The sequence below is a fragment of the Callorhinchus milii genome, unplaced genomic scaffold (genome assembly GCF_018977255.1).
Source record: "Callorhinchus milii isolate IMCB2004 unplaced genomic scaffold, IMCB_Cmil_1.0 Scaffold3, whole genome shotgun sequence".
In the NCBI taxonomy this organism is placed as follows: Eukaryota; Metazoa; Chordata; class Chondrichthyes; order Chimaeriformes; family Callorhinchidae; genus Callorhinchus; species Callorhinchus milii.
In genome coordinates, this window is record NW_024704744.1 from 61,829,743 (window position 1) to 61,850,946 (window position 21,204).

Genomic DNA, 21,204 nt, shown 5'->3' on the forward strand with positions numbered 1-21,204 from the left:
AAGGAGACTTTCAGTTGAAATCACAGGAAGGGATGAGACTTGGCTTTTCCACTGGTTGGTGAGTCAATGACTAGAAGGCATCAATTTAAAATAATTAGCAAAGGAAGAGATGAGGAGAAATTTGTAAGGATGTGGAATGCCTTACTGGGTGTGGTGGCTGTGCAGAAGTCATTTTACCTGTCATGAGAAAACTGGATAGTTATCTAAAAATGAGTAATCTGCAGGTGTTTGTGGGAAGGCAGGTGAATGAAACTGAATGGATTGCGCTTTCAAAGAGCCAGCAGAGGCACGGTGGGCTGAATGTCTTTCTTCTGTGCTGTAAATTTCTATGGTTCTTCATTCTGGAATTCCCAATCTGATGTGATCTGAACTGGACCATTTATATGTGATCTCAGCCCAAAGTGGATGACTGTCTTTTAAGATGTCAGCTTGGATCAGTGTGTTATAATCCTCTCTAGTTAGGAAGGATGTGATTCAAGCTGTAAATGTCATCCACAGGCTAACTACTTATAATTTTCTTCCTTACTGAACTAATACTGAAAGATGAAATTATGTGAATGTCAAGTACTCTTTGCATCTTTAGTAAACAAAATAATCATTTTGAAGAATTCCTTCCCAGTTGGGAGGATTCAATAGGTAGATTTGGAAATTAAAGGAAAGGTTTGGATGAAGAAGGCCCTTCAGATTGCAGAATATCCATTGTCCCATCACAGCATCAAGACGTTTCTTAGGAGATGTTTCCAGGTCCTGATCCCAACCATCTGGTTAACCTGTTGAGGCTGTTGATTTCCCTCTGCAGAAATAAATTGTTTTGGGTGCCTTTCCCAAACCTGCCCTTCACAGCCCCAAACTTGTGCCCTCTTGTCCTGCATTCTTGACCCATTGGAATGTAAATAAATGTAGCTATTTCCCATTCCACAAATATACGGTATAAATATACAAATATATGGTCGTTTCGCCCACAAATATACGGTCAATTCACTTTACAGTCTATTCTGTGAAGCACTTTGAGACATCGAGAAGACACGGAAAGCGCTATATCAAATGCAAGGATTATTATTATTATTATCCCTATGTTGAGCCACCACTTTTAGTCTCCAGCAGTCCACTGTAAATTAGACAGGACAGGGCTCATCAGTATTTAGGAGCAATGACTCAGAGGGACCTTATAATAATAATAATCCTTGCATTTGATATAGCGCCTAATCATGTCTTCAAGACATCTCAAGCACTTCACAGAATATAAAATGAATTGTAAAATGAATTGACCTTAAGGAGGTGTACAACATTTTAAATGGCTGAGGTGCACTCTGCTGATGGTGGCAACACAAAATCTTTGGATTCAGGGAAATGACTGTAAATTTTCAATATCTCTTACAAACTGAAAACAAGTAACTCATGTAAGGGGAGGACGTATTTGCCTATAAAATACAGTCAAACTACACTTTACCATAAATCCTGTGAAATACTTTGAGATGCCATCCTGATATGAAAGCCCCTATGTCAAATGCAAAGATTATTTTTTTATTGTACATTAAAAGTATTCTCTCTATACTTATCTTCTCCTTTGAGATTTCAACAGGAGAACCATCATTGATTTCTGATGCCTATGGTGAGCAAAGATAACCTCTGACCTTGATTGCATCATGATCTAACTAGGCGTAGGAGATCTGTGCCCCTTGTTACAGCATGATCTTTTCTGGGTCCACTAAATCTCCAAGCATTGCACATACAATTTACAGACATAGAAAATATCGAAGGCAATCCTGAGATAATAATTGGACTGAGCTCAGTTCAGTGATGCAGTGGCTGATAAAGGCATTGTACATAGCATTGAGCTCATGTCAGCCAGTTAGAGGTACATCAGTCAGGTGCGATTGCATGAAAATGCATTTCAAAATTTCCAAGGGAGTTTTGAAATTTTTACCGCTATCGCTAAGGTCAAGAGTTTAACCAACAAAGTTGTCACCCTGATTGACACAGTCAAAAATAATGCAAACAAAAAATGCACTCATGAATCCAGCCAAATGATAATAATCATTGTTGATGAGAGATATATGATTACAATTTGATGAATCCATTCAGTCATGTCTGTGTCACTGGTCGGCAATATTAGATTTTCTACATGAAATAACTTGGTTCTTTTAGACTCAGTGAGCTGAGAAGTAAGGATCAGTTATGTCTATCAAACTAATTCACAACTATGTAAATGTGCCTATTGCAGACAGAACCAGCAAAGTAACCATGGATTGCTTGTGGCAGACCCTGACCCCGAGCTGTTTACTACTTTAGCAAATTTCTAAATAATCACAGGTTTTTCAATTGGCAGCCTTTCTTATTTCCTTCATTCACTGTCAAGATGACACACAATGTAACTTAGGGTGACTTGGGAACTAAAGAGATGCTGTTCCTGCTGACAGCCATAATGACTGGATTTTACAGCAAAACAAATTGTCAAACATGCTCTGTAGCTTTCTCCTGTTTATTCAATAGGAGTGGTCACATTTACAGTGCAGAGGTGATTGCAACTTCAATCTCTGTAACATTAGCCAGAATTATTCTGTTGAGAAAGGACAGTTATTTAAAGGATTACAGACTCACCTTTTTAATCTGTGATCTTGGCAGCTAGGCATCCCAACCATTTGGCTTCCCTCCCCCTCTCATCCCCAATGCATCAAATTCAAGATCCTCGTACTCACGTTCAAATCTGTCCACTGCCTTATCCCACCCTATCTCTATCAGCTTCTGCAATCCTGCCGACCTACCCTCCTTAACCTTCAAGATCCTGTTTCAGAATGTAATCATACCCCACATTCCGGGTACCCCACATCCTGCCCAAGACCCTACTTTGACCCGCATCACTTTCCTCCACCTCCACCACATCTCCCACCTCCAATCAACCCTAACACCAAATGCAGCCAAAACCCTATCCATGGTGTCAACACTTCCCACCTCGATTATTCCAATGCCCTCCTCACCTGTCTCACCAGCCTCACCAATTATAAAATGAAATTGATTGAAAACTCTACCCATACCAAATTCCACACCCCACTGGCTTCATATTGCAGAATGAATTAATTTCAAGGTCCCCAGACTAGCATACAAATTACTTCATGCCCTTGCCTCTCCCTACCTCTCTGACCTGCTTCCAACCCATTTCTCTACCCGCCCCTTTCGCTCAGCTGGCTCCGGCCTTCTGCATGTCCCTCATCCCCTCTATTGCACCATCGACGGCCGTGCTTTCAGCATCAAAACTTTAAAACTCTTTTCCTCAATCTCTCCTCATGTCCTTTCCTTGCTGGTCTTCAGAATACATCTGAAAACCTTCCTCTTTGACTGTGCCTACTATTACCTCCCCTCTCTCCCCCAGCTCGACATCAAGCTTGGCCACTGTTAAGCACTCCGAGATGCTATTCTGCATGAAGGGTGCTATATAGATGCAACCTCTTGTAATTAGAATGTAAGATGAAGTGTTGGCCTGGCTCAATTGGTAGCACTCTTGCCTTTGAGTGAGAAAGTTGTTGGTTCAGGCTCCATGTTGGGACTTGGAACTCAGGTATTCTTAGATGAAACCCGAATGAGGTGCTGGGGGTATGCTGCATTGTTGGAGGTTCTGTCCTTCAGATGAGACATTAAACTGAGTTCCCATCTGTCTGTTCAGGTGAATTTTAAAGATCCTACTATTCAAAAAGAGAAGGGAGTTTCTCCCAGTGTCCTGGCCAACAATCCCCCCAAATAAAATTGATCACTCACTCCATGGCTATTTGTGAGACACTGCTATGCACAAATTGGCTGCTACTGTTGCCCACAAAAACAGTCAAACCATTTACAGTATATCCTGTGAAGCGCTTTGAGACATCTTGTGATAAGGGGCTATATCAAATGCAAGGATTATTATTACAATTATATACCCATATCTACTCGCTGTATTTACTGAGCCCGGATGCAGTCAATTGTCTTCATTATTCCAAGATTCTTTTCTAAGTTATCTCATGCCTTCCTTGCCTTATAATTATAAATACTGCCTCTCTCCAGGTTTTAAATGCTTCTCTACACCTCATCAACTCCTTCATTGTGTTTAACATGTGGGTTACAAGCTGCCTTAATCAGCTTTCTAATGAGAACAGAATTAACTTCTTTATTTTCTCCTACATGGTGATATAACTAATCATGTGTGATGCTAAAACTGCTCCTATCATTTTTTTTCACATTTTGAAGGTCCTGGGTAACTATCTTTCCCCTTCCCATTCCTCCCTGGCTACTACCCGCAGCTCAGATGCCCAGGCATCAGTGTCAAGCACATTTGGACAATCCCCTAATGGGAAAGCGCTATATAAATGTCAATTTATATTGCCTTAACAGAGCCACAGTTAACACCGCACTTGAAGTACTGTCAGTTATGTTACCAATCACACGTACAAACAAAGCACTATATGCTTGTGACGGTGGTGAAGGAATAGAGGATTGGGACAAAGGGAGGCAGAAGCGAGAGAGGAGTTGTTTTACGTTGCTTCAAGAGAGGAACCAGAGATGAGAAAATTCTATAATTCAGCCCATCAACTATTGGTAATTGTTTAGGAAAGATTTTTCACATGAGTCCAGCAGTGGTGTTATGCCTTCCTTTCTGTATTTGACCTCTGCAAGGCTGAGAGTCTTGATAAAAACTTACTGCCAGTTTTGCCAGTGGAAGTGATGATAGTGTCCATGAATCAGAAGGATCCAATATATCACCTTCCTTAGTGACCTGTCCAGCATAATGATAAACTATGCAAAATGAGTGAAGAGGTTTCTAGTTTAAGATGATTAAATAAATCACTGTCTGCCCAATGGTAGTTAGTATCAATAGTTTTCAGGTCCTGGGATAAACTATTCTCCAGTTACAAAAGTGAGCTTAAGTAATAACATCAAAACCATCGGAGTCCTGTAGATCAGTGGTTAGAGCACTCGCTTTGCAAGCAAGAGACCTGAGTTCAATTCCAGGCAGGGCGAAACCTTGGGCAAGTTTCCTTACTCCACACGCCTAATAATAATCCCTCCAAAACCAAAAACAATAATAAATTGGTCATTTTCAATCTACGACTGTTTGTGGGACATTGTTGTGCGCAATTGGCTGTCGCGTTCGCCCACAAATATACAGTCAATTCACTTTACAGTGTGGTCTGTGAAGCGCTTTGGGACGTCCTCCCGACGTGAAAAGCGCTATATCAAATGCAAGGATTATTATTATTATTATTATATAGTTCTGGGGATGCATTGCATTACCAGAGGTGGGATCCTCTGGCTGAGACATTGAACTGAGGTCCTATCTGCCTGTTCAGATGAACTTCAAAGATCCCATATTACTATTTGACAAAAGATGGGAGTTTAACCCAGAGTCCTTGCCAAAAATCCCAGACATAAGTTAGTCATTCGCTTCACGTTTCTTTGTGAGACCTTGCTATAAGTAAATTGATTTACTTATATTGAACTTACACTTATATTGAACTTACACTTATATTACACTGAACTCATCCTATCCCTAAAACCAACCACCTGCTCCCTTGACCCCATCCCCACTCCACTCCTTATCTCCCAGCTCCATTTTCTTGCCCCACACATCACTGACATCATAAACCTGTCCCTCTCCTCTGGCTCTGTCCCCATTCCATTAAAAACTGCCATCATCACGCCCACCCTGAAAAAACCCTCCCTTGATGCGTCGCAGCTATCAAGCTACCGGCCCATCTCCAACCTCCCCTTTCTCTCCAAGGTCTTGGAAAGAGTTGTCGCCTCCCAACTGCGCTCTTTCCTTTCCACCCATTCTCTTTTTGAACCCCTTCAGTCAGGTTTCCGTGCTGCTCATAGCACAGAAACTGCCCTGGTCAAGGTCACCAATGATATCCTGACCATCTGTGACCAGGGCTCCCTCTGTCTCCTCGTCCTCCTCGACCTATCGGCAGCATTCGATACGGTCGACCACGCTATCCTACTCCACCGCTTGTCCTCCCACCTCAACCTTCAAGGCACTGTCCTTGAATGGTTTAGCTCTTACCTTTCCCACCGTCTTCACTTCGTCTCAACGAATGGCTTCTCCTCCACCCCCCGTACTGTCTCATGTGGTGTCCCTCAGGGCTCTGTCCTCGGTCCCCTCCTCTTCACCCTCTATATGCTCCCCCTTGGTGACATCATCCGCAAACATGGGGTTAACTTCCACATGTATGCGGATGACACCCAACTCTACCTTTCCTCCTCTACTCTCAACTCCACGACCACCGATGTCCTGACAGCCTGCCTGTCCGACATCGAGTCCTGGACGAGAGACAACTTTCTTCAGCTCAACGTGCGAAAAACCGAGGCCCTCCTGATTGGCTCACGTCAGCGCCTCCGCACCTCAGGCGCTGACACCATCAGCATCCAAGGCTGCACTCTCCACCTCTCAAAGCCAGTCAGGAACCTCGGCGTTTTGTTCGACCCTGAGCTGTCCTTTCTCCCTCACATCCGCACCACAACTGGCACCGCCTTCCATCACCTCCGGAATATCGCCAGATTACGGCACTACCTCACCCCTCACGCTGCTGAAACCCTGGTTCACGCCTTTGTCACCTCAAGGCTGGACTATGGGAACTCTCTCCTCGCCGGCCTTCCCGCCACCTCCCTCCACAAGCTGCAGGTCATTCAGAACTCTGCAGCTCGTGTACTGTCCCGCACCAGGCTTCGCGACCACATCACTCCCACCCTCGCTCGCCTCCACTGGCTCCCCATCCCCCAGAGGATTGATTTCAAGATCCTCATCCTCACCTACAAGGCCATTCACGGCCTTGCTCCCTCCTACCTCTCCAACCTACTATCCCCCTACCTACCTGCCCGTACCCTCCGTTCCTCTGGCTCCGGTCTGCTCCACGTCCCCCGCCCCAACCGCCCTACCATCGGTGGTCGGGCCTTCAGCCTCTCAGCCCCAGGCTCTGGAACTCCATCCCCCAGTGCCTTCGCCTTGCTTCCTCCCTTTCCTCCTTCAAGGCCGGTCTCAAAACCTTTCTCTTTGACCGTGCCTTCAGCTCCCCTCTCGACTCTCTTCCTCCTCCTCGCTCCCTCCCTTCCCTCCCCTCACCCTGACCATTTCCCCCCTCCTCTCTCCCTCCCTTCCCTCCCCTCACCCTGACCATTTCCCCCCTGCTCGGGTCATGACCCAACTGTGCAGCGCCTTGGGACGTCCTCCTGACGTGAAAGGCGCTCTATAAATGGAATCTTGTTGTTGTTGTTGTTGTTGATTGCTGCATTTGCCTACAAGTACACAGTCACTGCATTGAACAGCAATTCTCTGCCCTTCGATATGCTTTGAGGCGTTTTCACATTATAGACCTTATGTCAAATGCAGTAATTATTATGAAAACTGTAATCTCCCAATCACTCTGTAACCCTCAGATTGTCCTCCTGACGAGAAAGACACTATACAAATGTAATTTGTTGCTGTTGTTGTATACAATTAATAAGGTTGTCGTTCCTTTTCTTACTCGATTATCATCACTCCTGATTATCATCACCCTTCTTAACATTTCCCCAGTGTTGACAGATCAGAGTGTGCTGATTTGAGGACACTTTTATTTATCAGATATCCTGGACATTTGGCTGGCAAAACATTGTGCACCTCATTATCTACCAGTTTCCCATCCCGAAGAAAGTCAGGCTTCCTCTTCTTCCTATTTTCTGGCAAATAATAATGAATCTTGCATGTGATATAGTAGATTTCGACACAGGAGAATGTCTCAAAGCGCTGTAAAGAATATACTGAGGCAAGGACAGATGATACTAATTATTATGTGATGGGAGGATAATGGGTGGAGGGGTGGTGGTGGTGGTGGGAAACCAACCTTTCAACTTTTCTTCCCTTGCTGTAGGAAAGTTCCTGGCCCTTCTGCACCCCTCTCCCCAACCACCCTTCCCCGCATAGATGGAGAACTCAGCAAGCAAGAGAAGCATGTTTGTAAGGCTACATTTACAGTACAGCTGCACCATTGCATTGCACCTCAGGGTTTCCCATAGCCAGACAGAATCTTTGCATCATTTACATTCATTATCAAATGAGAGATCATAGAGCAAGAATTGCCCTGGGAACAAAGTGTTCTTCCTCGTTAGACAATCTGTGAGGATCTGAAGCTGATTTCTGAAGCTGTTCAGTTCCATGCTCCAAATCTCAGTCACTTTGTCAATGTTATTTGCCAGCTTGTCCTTAAAAGTACTTACAACATTAACAACTGAGTGAAAGCAATAATAAGAACATGGAAATCCCCAAGATACCTCAATGCACAAAGAAACTGCTATCTTGTACCTGAGAGTGAAATATTAATGTGGACAAGCCAGAGTGCAGTTTGCCTGAGACATTTACTCACTGTCTTATCACATGGAGCCAACATTCAAGGAATTTAATTTTATTGAGGTTTCTGGGCTCAGAGCACTAATGTCAGCTTCATTTTCTTCCCACATGTATCTCACGAGGTATTAAGTGTGGCAATCATTGTCGATGTTTTAGGACTGTTGTAAGCAACTGAAATGACTGAATCTCACACATTTTTGGAACCTGCTATAAAATATAGAATCAATGATTCAGACCGTTTAGAGTTTGACATTTTATTTGGGATAAAAGTATAAAACACTTTATAAAGATACTAGCTGATTCCTATTGTAGTCTTTACCACCTAATTGCTGGATTAAATGTAAAATCAGGTCAGGATAATGCAATAAGAGAGAATTGGGTCAATAGGAAGGACTCAAGGCTACTTTAATGTAATTGTACAAAATTCTTAATTTCCTTATTATTCTACTGTAGAATAACAAAGTTGTTTGGATGTTTTAGATCCATCTCTTAACATATTGCGACCAAAATGAAAACAAGATTTCTGTTATACGAACCACTTCCCAATAATACAGCACTGCCATGGCAAACAGCAAATTCTGCATCAAGTAATTGATCTTTGGGCATGTCATGTTGTTTAATGTTAAACATAAGCTTCTCACCACAATAATTCAAGAGACGTACGGGCAAAAATATTAGTGATGTAAGTAATTATAATAATAATAATGAATGCTTACATTTAATATAGTACCTTTCACATCAGGAGGATGTCTCAAAGTGCTTCACATTGTCAAGTGGAGTGACTCAATTTTTGAATGCGGGAGCCAATTTGCACTCAGCACTGTTCCAAATTAAACTTGCTGTTATAATATGGGGAGTTAAGGGAAAACAAATGTTAATTTTAGCGGAAAATTCCTACTTTTTTTGTTACATATTTTGAGATTTGGCAGTTTTGTTCAAATCATTCAAAAGTTCTGAGATTTGCAGAAGGTTAGGAAGGATTGTCTAAGACTGAAATTGTGTACTTTTTCCAGCTACAGCAAGAATGTTTGTATGTGCGTATTATATATCATTATAATGTGATATTTCAGATCCATAACTATGATCCTTGGAGCACTGAGCTTGGAGTTACATATCCTAGAGAAATCTGTTTAATCTCAATCTCCAATTACATCAGCGTACATTGTTCCAGTTTAAAAACTTACTGTAATGTGCAGTGACTGCATTTGAAACAACCACAGCAGCCAATTTGTGCACAGCAATGTACCACAAACGTAAATCACCGATTAATTTTAGCTGAGAAACAGTTGGCCTGGACACTAAGAGAAGCTCTCTAGGGAATAGTAATAATAAGAAGAATGTTTATATTTGACATTGCACCTTTCATGTCAGCAGGATATATCAAAGCACTTCAGAGAATATGTACTGTAAAGCTTAGTGACTGTGTATTTTGTTGGCAAAATTCAATCTGGCCAAAGTTCATATCATATTTCCTCAGAATAGACCCAATCAGACTCATTTAGAGTTTATTTCTAATAGCCGTATTTCCTTTCCAATCTAAGAAGAAGCAATAACCTGGAAATATTACTTGAGTTCTGATTTCAGATACCCCAAAGCAGTAAAACAGACAGAGTTCACACATTCAGGACAGGCATCAGGAAGAATTTGTTTACACAGAATAATTAACAACAGGAATGGATAACCAGGCAGGGTGTTTGAGGCTATGACGCTGGTTTTATTTAAGAAACTGCTTGATGCTTAAATGGTAGAATGGTAGGGTGGGTATTCTAGAAGGAAGGGTTAAAATGGGCCAAAGAGCCTTGTTCACCTAAACCTCTCTCGTGATCTTGTGAAGAGTAAAGAATAATGTTGGTATTTTGGTAAGCGAGTGGCAACTGAGCTTCACTCTGTGGAGTAATAAATAGATTTATGTAACATTTCAGAGTCAACATTTCTTTTAAGAACTACAGAAAACCAGCTTCATAATTGAGGCTGAATTCAACAATTTGCCAAATTCTGGACACTCTAAAACAGAGTAAATCTAGACCCAGGTCGAATTTCAACCTAGTAATGGTTTGCACGTTGGGTATGCGTTAGTAAGTTGCATCTACAGAAAATCTCTGATTACTATAAACAATTGGGAATCAAAAAGAAGTAAAACTGAGCAAGAAACCTACTCTATACACAAAATGTTTGTGTGCCCAGTAGCTGAGCAGTTGATGTCAGCTTAGGATGTTTCATTATTGTAATTAAATGTAGATTACTTCAACATGGAACAAGACACATGGAGAGAGGTTTATTATTCTGTTTGTATGTTGGCTGTGCCTGTGGAGAGCCACAGTGTAAAAGAAAGGCTTAACTAAGGGATTTAGAGTGCTTATGCTTGTCTCCTGTCTGTGTGACTAGAGGAAGGACTGAGATTTGCTGCACACATTCACACAGATATTATTAAAAAGGTCCTTTAGAAAAAAAATACACAGGTGAGATTTGGTACAAGGATTGATAAACTTTCTGGTACTGGACAAGTTAACCCATTAAGATCTGACCTCCTGGGGATTTCATTTTGAGCAATGACTGTATGCGTGAGGTGACTATTTTAAGAAATTCAGTGCAGGCCGAACAACTGACTGATAAGCCCAAAACTTTAATCACTACTCCACCTTATCCTCAGTTTAGCTAGACAGTGTGTAGTACTAAACTAAAGCCTTTGCAGTTGCCTCTTAGCAAACATGAAGCAAATGAAATGCATATCCCCTTACTGACCTTAAAACTATTTGTAGTTAATTTGCAAAGTGTGATAACATGCAAATGATATTGCCAGTGCGAATTTGCTAAATTACGTATTCAAATACAGCTCAGACCTGTCAAGTGTGCTGAATACCACCATTAACTATTCAAATGGACATATGGACAGGAAAAGCACTCGATACTGGCATTAGCTTTCAAATGGAGGTGCATACATGCACAGTGTGCTGAATACCAACACTAACTATTCAAATGGAGGTACTGAAAGGGAAAGTGTGCTGAATAGTAGCATTGACTGCTGAAATGGGGACGTGGACTTGCAGTGCGTGCCGAAAGCTGATATTAACTATTTAAATGGAGAACGTCAAAAGCATCTCACTTCTCGACATAAAATCTTCTGTGTAATTCAATACAGCATTTAACTTAATTACTAGAATGCCTAAATTCGGTAAACACAGTTTGCATTCTAGAGCCAGTGACAAAGGTGTATTTTGCAAGGGCATAAAGTTCAATTTGTTATGCATTATTAAATTTTCGTTGGAACATCAGATCTGGGTGAACGGCTGAAAGAAACTTCCCACTGGCATTTTGCAGATAGCTGGGTCTCGGGATTCTGTGGGAGCAGTGGCTTAACTATCCAATGTGACATTGCTGTTGTACACAGAATAAACGAAAAGTGTTTCTCAGAGCTGTGTATGTTTAAGATTCATAACATTCAGCTGAGATATTCAAGATCATTATTGGAATGTTCACAGTCAGAAGGTTGGTGGATTCAAACTTCACATCGGGACTTGAAATTGATTTAATTTAGGCTGATGCCAATGCAGTGCTTGGGGGTGTTCTGCATTGTTGGAGGTACAGTCCTTTGGATGAAACTTTAAACTAAGATCCCGGTCTGCCTGTTCAGGTTAACGTTAAATATCCCATGGCACAACTCGTAAACAGAAGGGAACGTCTCACAGTATTTTGCCCAACAATCCCCCAAATAAAACTGGTCACTCACTTCCTGGCTGTGGGACAAATTGGCTGCTGTGTTTGCCCACAAAATAGCGCAAAATCGTTCCACTTTATAGTATATCTTGTGAAGCACTTTGAGACATCCTCCCAATGTGAAAGTTGTTATATCAAATGTAAGGATTGCTGCAAAATCAACAGAATATTTTACAGTTGCTGTTGTAGGGATTTGTTTTATAATAGGAATAATCCTTGTTTTTGATAAGCCACTTTAGAGTCAAAATGCCTCAAGTCTACAGATGAATATTTCAGATACTGGCCAATTTGCAGACAGTATTTTCCAACAAACAGTCAGGAAGTGAAATTATTCATTTTATGTGGAAGAATGTTGGTCAGGACACCAGGAGAAACTCTCTTTTTTAAAATAGTGTCCTGAAGCTTGTCACCTTGGAGCCAGCTGAACTCCAAGCTGACCCCGCTTAATATCCTCCCACCCCCCTCCTGACAGAATATTCACCCACATAAATACACACAATCACATTACTTTACAGTTTATAATCCTCTGAAGCACCATGAGATGTTTCTACGATGTGATAAGGCGCACTATCAAATCCAAGAATTATTATTATTATATAATTAAATGTATGTATGTCACGTGGTCCACGGATACTCATAGTCCTGGCCTAATAAAGATTGGTAACTTGGGTTAGCTGCAAGAAGCCTACAAGCTATAGTATAATACTCTAGCGGCAGCCACTTTATTCAATACAGTGAAGTGAAAGAAATGTATTGCAACACACAAAAGATTAAATGTAATATACTTTCTGAATAGTTTGCATATTTCTCGACAAGCTTTCCTGGAGGTGTAGGTGATTTTTGCACACCACGGTCATTTCTGCTGAACTGGCACATCTATTAAACGGCCTCCGCATATTTTTGACACATTGTGATTAATTACGCCTTTGTATCCAACGAGTACTACTTTAAACTGCCACATCTTGGTGTCTTTATCTTTTGCAATGGAACTTTTGCGAAGGGTGAAATAGTACCAATTTCATCCTCGGAATTTAGAACACATTTTCCAACACGAATAGCTTTTGTTATGAAAGGGAGCTTTCATTTCCAACAGGCTGCAGTCCGATAAAAACATTTTGCTCGTATTGTGTTTTGTATTTGCAGCAGAAAGCACCCACGGATGGGTGAGCACAGATATTGAATAGCCCACTGAATTTTGCCAGCTGTTCTTCTGTGTGCACGAGAGGTACACTTTCCTCAATGGAATATCACTGATGTACTCTGAAATTGGAAGGAAATTGCAGGCAATGTCCAACATATTAATGAATTAAAGGAGTCTAACCCCCAAATGCAGATGTTTCAATGCTTGGCTCCAGTCCAAAACATTTGTTAGAGAACAAATGTTCCCGTCTTGAATCCCACCACAGTGTAGCTCAACTTGTTCTCCTTGAATTGCATCTTCTGCTAACTAAAAAACATGCAACTGACAGTGTTCATTCTATCCGCCTTGGTGGAGGGTAAGGTGGAGGGGGAGGTAAGCGGGGTCTCCTTGGAGCTGAACTGGCTTCAACATGATGTGCTTAGAAGTGGAATGTCAGAATCAAGTTGATCCTCTGTGGCGATCTCAGTAGTCCTGATATCTGAGCCAGGTAGGACCGCAGTACTCCAGGGCACTGTTGATGACAACGCAGCCAGGCTGGCTCATCGGTATGACTTGGAGGAACAGACCCGTCCCTTCTGGACAGGTATTCTCCCCTTTCAGCTGCTGTTAATACTGCAAGCCAAAGTATTAACAGGTAGGGTGGTCCTAGCTGGACAAGCAGGCCAGCCGTAAATTTCAATAGTTCTAATGGAAGTTTACCAGACAATGCTTTCAATGGAAAGCTATGTGGTTTCAGCTGGTAAACTCCAGCAGTATCCCAATCCACACGTTGAGGTCCCTTGGCTTTTGCCAACCTACATCTAATACTTCCCAAGATAGGTAAGCAGGGTGCATCACTCAGGGAAAGAGGGTATTTACATGTAGACAGGGGCACACACTTTTTGTGTGGATTCTTTTAAACATGGAAATTGGTTTCTACATATGTCAGAAACCCAGCTGAGCAAAGACAATTGCATTCTTCAGGCATTTTTCAATTAGTACAGTGGGGCCATCCTTGAATGTAACTGGAACAAATTTTTTTTCAAAAGGAACCTTTAGAGGGATGAGTTACATTTATTGAGTCTGATTTTAATCCGTCAATGATTTTCAAATTTGCTTCGAGAGGGCTTCAAATGTATTATGGTTCAACAACTAAGTAAAAGCTAACTCATTATTGAATCAGCTCCAAAAAACGCATTCAGTACTTAGAAGGTAGGTAAGTGTCATTCCTTTATAACTGTATCTATTTCAGCAATGTGTGCGTGGCTTGTTTTTTTTAAAAATAAATCCCTGTTGACATAGGTTAAACTAGATTGCTATCTCTTTTTTGGATAACACGAATATATTTATTTTTGAAACACTGAGTCAAGAAGAGATCAGTTGAAGCCATACAAATCAAGCATCCAAACCTCGCTCGTTCTTAAATGCATCCTGAAAGATACAATACCATTTACATTTATATAGCACCTTTCAAGTTGGGAGGACATCTCACAGCACTTTACACAGCTGGCTGGTCAGCCAAGCTGCAGATGGGAGGGGGGGGTGGGAGGATGATCAATTTAAAGAGAAATATCTGCAGTTCTCCATTTTTTGTGGAGGACATTGTAAATTGTGTTAAAAATCAGGACTTAGTATAAGATTTTACTCTCCCACAGTATTTCAACCCGTTAAATCCCAGCAAAACTTCCTGTTCATTTGTGTGTTTTATGGGTCAATCAGCAGCACTTTAGTCGTGATACAGTGCCTCAAACATCCCAGTTATCAGCAATTCACTTTTTGTAATATAGCTCAGTGTACGTGAAGTAATCCCAACCGTATAGTTCTCAGAATATGCACATATTACAACTTGGAAAAGAGAAAGTAGTCAGATTAGATCTTTGCTAGTGATATTCATGTTGTTTTACTATTAGGCACCAGAGAGTACTGCTTTTTTAAATAATTAATTGCACAAAATTTGCAAGCAATCATAATATCAGAAAAGAAAGTACAGATAAAGAGGACCAGGATCTTGAACTGTATCCTCTGGCTCATTTGGTCTCATCCTTCTAGATTATTACCTTTCTATAGCATCACAAACTGCTTCTTAAAACAAGCCCAATCTCTGGGCCTCAATTTCCTTTCCTAGAAACAACAACAACAAAATTAGATTTATAGCGCCTTTCACGTCCGGAGCACATCCCAAGGCGCTGGACAAACAGAGTTTTGGAACCAAGCTGGGGTCAGGGTCAGGAAGGGTGGAGTGCGCTGGGGAGATTGAAGGCACGGTTGAAGAGGAGGTTTTTGAGATGGGTCTTGAAGGAGCCAAGGGAGGGGGCGAGGCGGAGGGACTGCGGGACGGCATTCCAGAGGGTGGAGGCAGAGTGGCTGAAGGCCCGCCCGCCAATAATGGGGTTAGCAAGGTGGGCAACGTGAAACAGGCCGGAGCTTGCTGAGAGGAGGGAGCGAGCAGGATGATAGGGGTTTAAGAGGTCACAGAGGTAGGGGAAGCAAGACCATGGAGGGCTTTCAAGGCGAGGACCAGGATCTCGAACTGTATCCTCTGTGTGATGGGAAGCCAGTGGAGTCAGGCGAGGATGGGGGTGATAGGGTCATGGAGCCTGGTGAGGGAGAGGACATGGGCTGCAGAATTCTGGATGGTCTGCAGCCTATGTAGGGAGGAGTTGAGGAGGCTGACAAGCAGTGAAGTCATTCCAGCTGTTATTGATCTGTGTGTAATATTTCCTGGTACTTTGGCATATGTGAAAATAATGCTCTGGGTTTTTCTCTTTCCCAGTTAGTATCTCATATACTTTTAAATTCCTTTCTAAGATATCTCGTTTCAGGGGCCTTTCTCTATTAGTCATTCATCATAGCTCATCTCTAATTCTAGGGACTTTGCATTCTGAACTTCCCTTATTTTGTAGGCAGCTCCCTTGTGTCAGGATGACCAGAATTGCATACAGACACTGCTTAACTTCAGTAATGATTTCTGCTGGCTGGTAACTTCACTGACTATGTGATTGGTAACATCATGACCTGGAAGCCCTGACTGATGACCACTCTTGACTGTACCCCATTAAAAGACAGGCTGGTGGCATTTTATAAATAAATAATGGCATTTTATAAATAAATAAATAAATATTATTATTTATTATATTATTTATTATTATTATTTATTATTATTATAATAATCCTTGCATTTGATATAGCTCTTTTCACGTCTTCTAGACTTCCCAAAGCGCTTCACAGAATATACTGTAAAGGGAATTGACTGTATATTTGTGGGCGAACGAGGAAGCCTATCACGCACAGCAATGTCCCACATACAGTCATGGATTGAAAATGACCAATTTATTATTGTTTTTGGTTTTGGAGGGATTATTATTAGGCTCTGTGTGGAGTAAGGAAACTTGCCCAAGGTTTCGCCCTGCCTGGAATTGAACTCAGGTCTCTCGCTTGCAAAGCGAGTGCTCGACCACTGAGCTACAGGACTCCACTTCATTTGTGGACTCACCTATTGTCTTATAATGCGTTCGTTGGAACATTTGTATAATGACATGTAATACAACTGTTCATTTAAATGGAGTTAATCAATTTTCAGACTGTTTGAAAAATTTGAAGTTTAACAACTGAAATATTTTGGAGTGCATAATATAGGCTTCTTGTAATGTTTTACTGTGTTTGTTGTAGTAACAAGGTTGAACCATCAATATAAATAATGGGCAAAGTTTTGTAAATGTTACAAAAGAGGGAAGCAGATTTACGACTTAAATAGATTATCAGCTTGCCTCGCCTGGGAGCGCTCTTGCCTCTGGGGTAAAAGGTTGTGGGTTCAAATCTTACATTGGCGACTTTGAGCTCACAATCTAGGCTGATACAGTACTCCAATCTGTATTGGAGAAGCTCTACATTGTCAAAGGTGCAATTCTTTGGCTGAGATATTAAACTGAGATTCCATCTACCTGCATAGATGGAAGTTAAATATTCCAATATATTATTTGAATAGGGAAAGGGGTTTGTCCAAATAGCCTGCCCAACAATCCTATGGATAAAATCATTTCCCCCCTACTGGCCTGTTTGTGGGTCATTTGCCTACAAATACACAGTCACTACACTATAATTACTTGTGAAGCTTTTTGAGAGTTTCAGCTTTATAGATGTTGTATCAAACACACGGATTCTTATTATTTAGCATCATCACAGCACCTTTGCCCCTTCTCGTCCCCCCCTACACCCCCCAACACCCCCCCCCCACCCCCCACCTCCTTGGCTCTCACCCCCAGCCCATCCAGCTTTTTCAAACACTTGGAGACATCCTCATGATTTAAAAAGTGCTCTGTAAAAGTAAAATGTATTGTGTAGCACCTTTCATGCCGGGAGGACATCTCAAAGCACTTCGCAGGATATACTGTAAAATGTAGTTACTATGTATTTTGTAGGCAAAGGTGCCTCTTTACCAGCTGTCAAGCTATTGAAGTTGAAACCATCAGCAGTGTCACATCAAGTAAATAGCAGTGACGCTATTACAATGATGTGCGCCAGAGCTACAAAAGATGGGTAAATAGTCTTTACACCTGTTTGTTACCGAGCAATGGACTGAAAGCCCCTGGCGTTTAATCATGTACATTTTAAAAGCTGAATGTTTTCTCCATTGATTTCCATGGAAACCTATTCTATTAAGTGCAGAACAACAAGGGGCACACATCAGTTAATTTTCATTTTGCAGTCCATGCACATATTGAAACTGTTAGTGCTGGTTTAATGATCTAATTTCTTACCTTTATTAAAAAAATTGAAAGTCAGCTGTTCAGTATTAGGGATTTATTAAATCACTGCTCATTTATTTTGTAATTTGCTTAAATTTCCTTGGCTTATGGCGGGAGAGACTGAATGAAGACCTGGGTTCAGGCTTCACCAGTGTTTCCTTATTCCTGGCTACTAGGAGGTATCAAAAGCAGCCCAGGCACCTAATTCTACAGTTTTCATTTCTGGGTGCGTTTCGCCCACAAAATGTACAGTCAATTCACTTTCCATTATTTTCTGTGAAAAGAAATGCTTTGAGATGTCTCGAAGACGTGATAAGGCGCTATATCAAATGCAAGGATTATTATTTTATCACAGCAACATAGTTAATATCTGGAACTCAACATGTGCTAGCATGGGCACATCTGCTAGCACTGGATAGCATATTCCACTGGAGCCCCAAAACACTTCGTCACCATGGCCTGAAAGAATGGCTCAAAAAGCCATAAACAATGGCTCAATTCCCTCCTTCCCTTTCTTCCACCTGGTATTGGCGCTTTATGTTAGCTGACTTCTCTACTACTACACTGTAGCAAGTTGCAGATCACTTGAGCTGCTTTTTACCCAGAACCTTGAGTAGCAAGGGCAAACTGAGTGTGACGGTGACGAGGTGTCAGGCTGGGCCAGGGTTTAAAAACATCGGTTTCATGCGAAGCCACCTAGTTTCACATGAAACCTGGAGGTGTGCAGGTAACAGTCAGAGTATCATGCCAACCTATAGGAACACAAATCTCAAAATAAATAAGAAAAGTACAGCAAAGATTGTGTATAAAGTTAACATAATCATCCTGGTTGTGGATGTGAAATACTGTTGTGCCTCTTGTATTTTGTTTCCCTTCATCCAATCTCATATTTTGGAGCCATAAATTATTGTGTGTGGGTGGTTGATGGGTTAACAATAGTAATAGTTTGAGTCATTGGCTGACAATCCATTTTCTAAAGCTTATTATCACTGTCAAAGAATAATACAATCAAGCGCTGCAGTGGCAGAAAAAGGACCTTTGGAATACTAAACATGTTCTTGAGAGATTGCTAAATTCCTCAAAAGGTCTGCCATCTCTTTGTGGTAATGTTGCATCCTGTAAAACAGAACATGACTTCACTCACATGGCATGTGATAGACCTTCCTAAAGAGGAAACAAGGGGAATCTGTCTGACCTTGTTCCTATATATCTGGGCTATGTAAGAAACCAGGAATGTTCAAAAGGAAATGATCCAACACTCTTATACTGAAAGATAGTGTAAAAGACATCACTGTACATTAGTAATGGGGTTTGCCCTGTAAATAGAGGGACAACATTTTATTCCAACGTAGTTTTCCTCTTAATTATTTTGTGCGATATCTTTTATATCCTTGTTCATCTCCACTTCCATTTGTTGCTTACGACTTTCGTGAACCCTCTCTAAGGTGTAAACCAAGATGTAAACAGTCCAACCATTCCTTGTTTTGTTTCCCTGACTCAGTTGAAAGCAGTCTCACCTCTGAGTAGCACTTGTGGGTTCAAGTCCCACATCGGGACAGTGTCTTGGCTGACAGTCTGTTTGTGGGACATTGCTGTGTGCAAATTTGCTATTGCATTTGTCTATAAATATACAATAATTACATTTTACAGTAACATGTCTCAATGATGTGATAAGACACAACAACAAATATAATGAAAATTACAATTTTATAAATTGTACTCCACAATGTTTATTCCTTGTTCTGTTTCATCATTAATTGGATAATGAAAGTTTTTTTGGTTGGTCTGCCGGGTGTCTGGTACATCCAGAAACCTACCGATGCTTAAAAGTACCTGAATCAGACTGAGAGTTCCACATATACAGTACATGCCACATACAGGTCCTAGAAACAGAAAATGACATATTGAAAGGCCTTAGAAGAAAAATGAAGACAGGAGATGTCATCACTGAACAAAGCCATTGTTGAGCAGACAGTCAGACTGTATTTAACCTCATCAACAACAACAACAACAAGATTCCATTTATAGAGCGCCTTTCACGTCGGGAGGACGTCCCAAGGCGCTGGACAGTTGGGTCAGGACCCGAGCAGGGGGGAAATGGTCAGGGTGAGGGGAGGGAAGGGAAGGAGCGAGGAGGGGGTAGAGAGTCGAGAGGGGAGCTGAAGACACGGTCAAAGAGAAAGGTCTTGAGACCGGCCTTGAAGGAGGAAAGGGAGGAAGCGGCGAAGGCACTGGGGGATAGAGTTCCAAAGCCTAGGGGCTGAGAGGCTGAAGGCCCGGCCACCGATGGTAGGGCAGTTGGGGCGGAGGATGTGGAGCAGACCGGACCCAGAGGAATGGAGGGTACAGGCAGGTAGGTAGGGGAATAGTAGGTCGGAGAGGTAGGAGGGAGCAAGGCTGTGAATGGCCTTGTAGGTGAGGATGAGGATCTTGAATTCATCACTGCCAAGCTGAGATATCCACCGACTCCTTATATTCTAGTTATTTTTAACACTGGGGTCCAAAACCTGACAATACTTGATAGGATTCTCGAATAAGAAAAATGGAAATAGTCCATGGTAACTTGTGGGAGCTCAGCTTCAAGTTGGTCTATTTTTGGATTGAGTTCCCGGGATTTGGCATGACATATATTCAGTTTGCAGTAGGAGTCCCTACTCAGATACCTTGAAAATTACCAAATATTAGATCATTAATAATAATACTTTCATTTGATATAGCACCTTATAGTGTCCACATTTCAAAGCATTTCACATGATATACTGTATAGTGCAGTGATTATGAATTTAGTTTTATTGAATTTCAGTAATGTTTTGGTAATTAAATTTGGCAAGAAGAGGGTGAATTCTGGAAACAGGTAAAATGAGCAAACAGAAAACTTGAATTTGACAGTCTGGTGTATTCTGGCCAAATTTAGTTGGTGATTTAGTGTTTAGTGTTAAATTTAGTGTTAGTTGACCGTTTAGTAGATTCACTTTAATCTATTTAGTAATGAAAATGTGGTTTCAAGCAACATTACTGATAATAAAATCATAAAAGTTTTGAGTCTGCAATAGGATGATATTGAGGTGAAAAATGTGACATTGGAAAATGGAACATTTTACTGGTTTGATAAGCAATAAAGTTACTTAATAGTTACGGCAAGAGCTAAATTTGCTTCTAATATTCAAAAATATCTGAAAAGCTGGCTATCCATAAACATTCAATGACTCCATGACAGACACTCCTCCAGAACACTTCCATAGCAAGTCACAATAAAACGATAAAGAATACGTTTT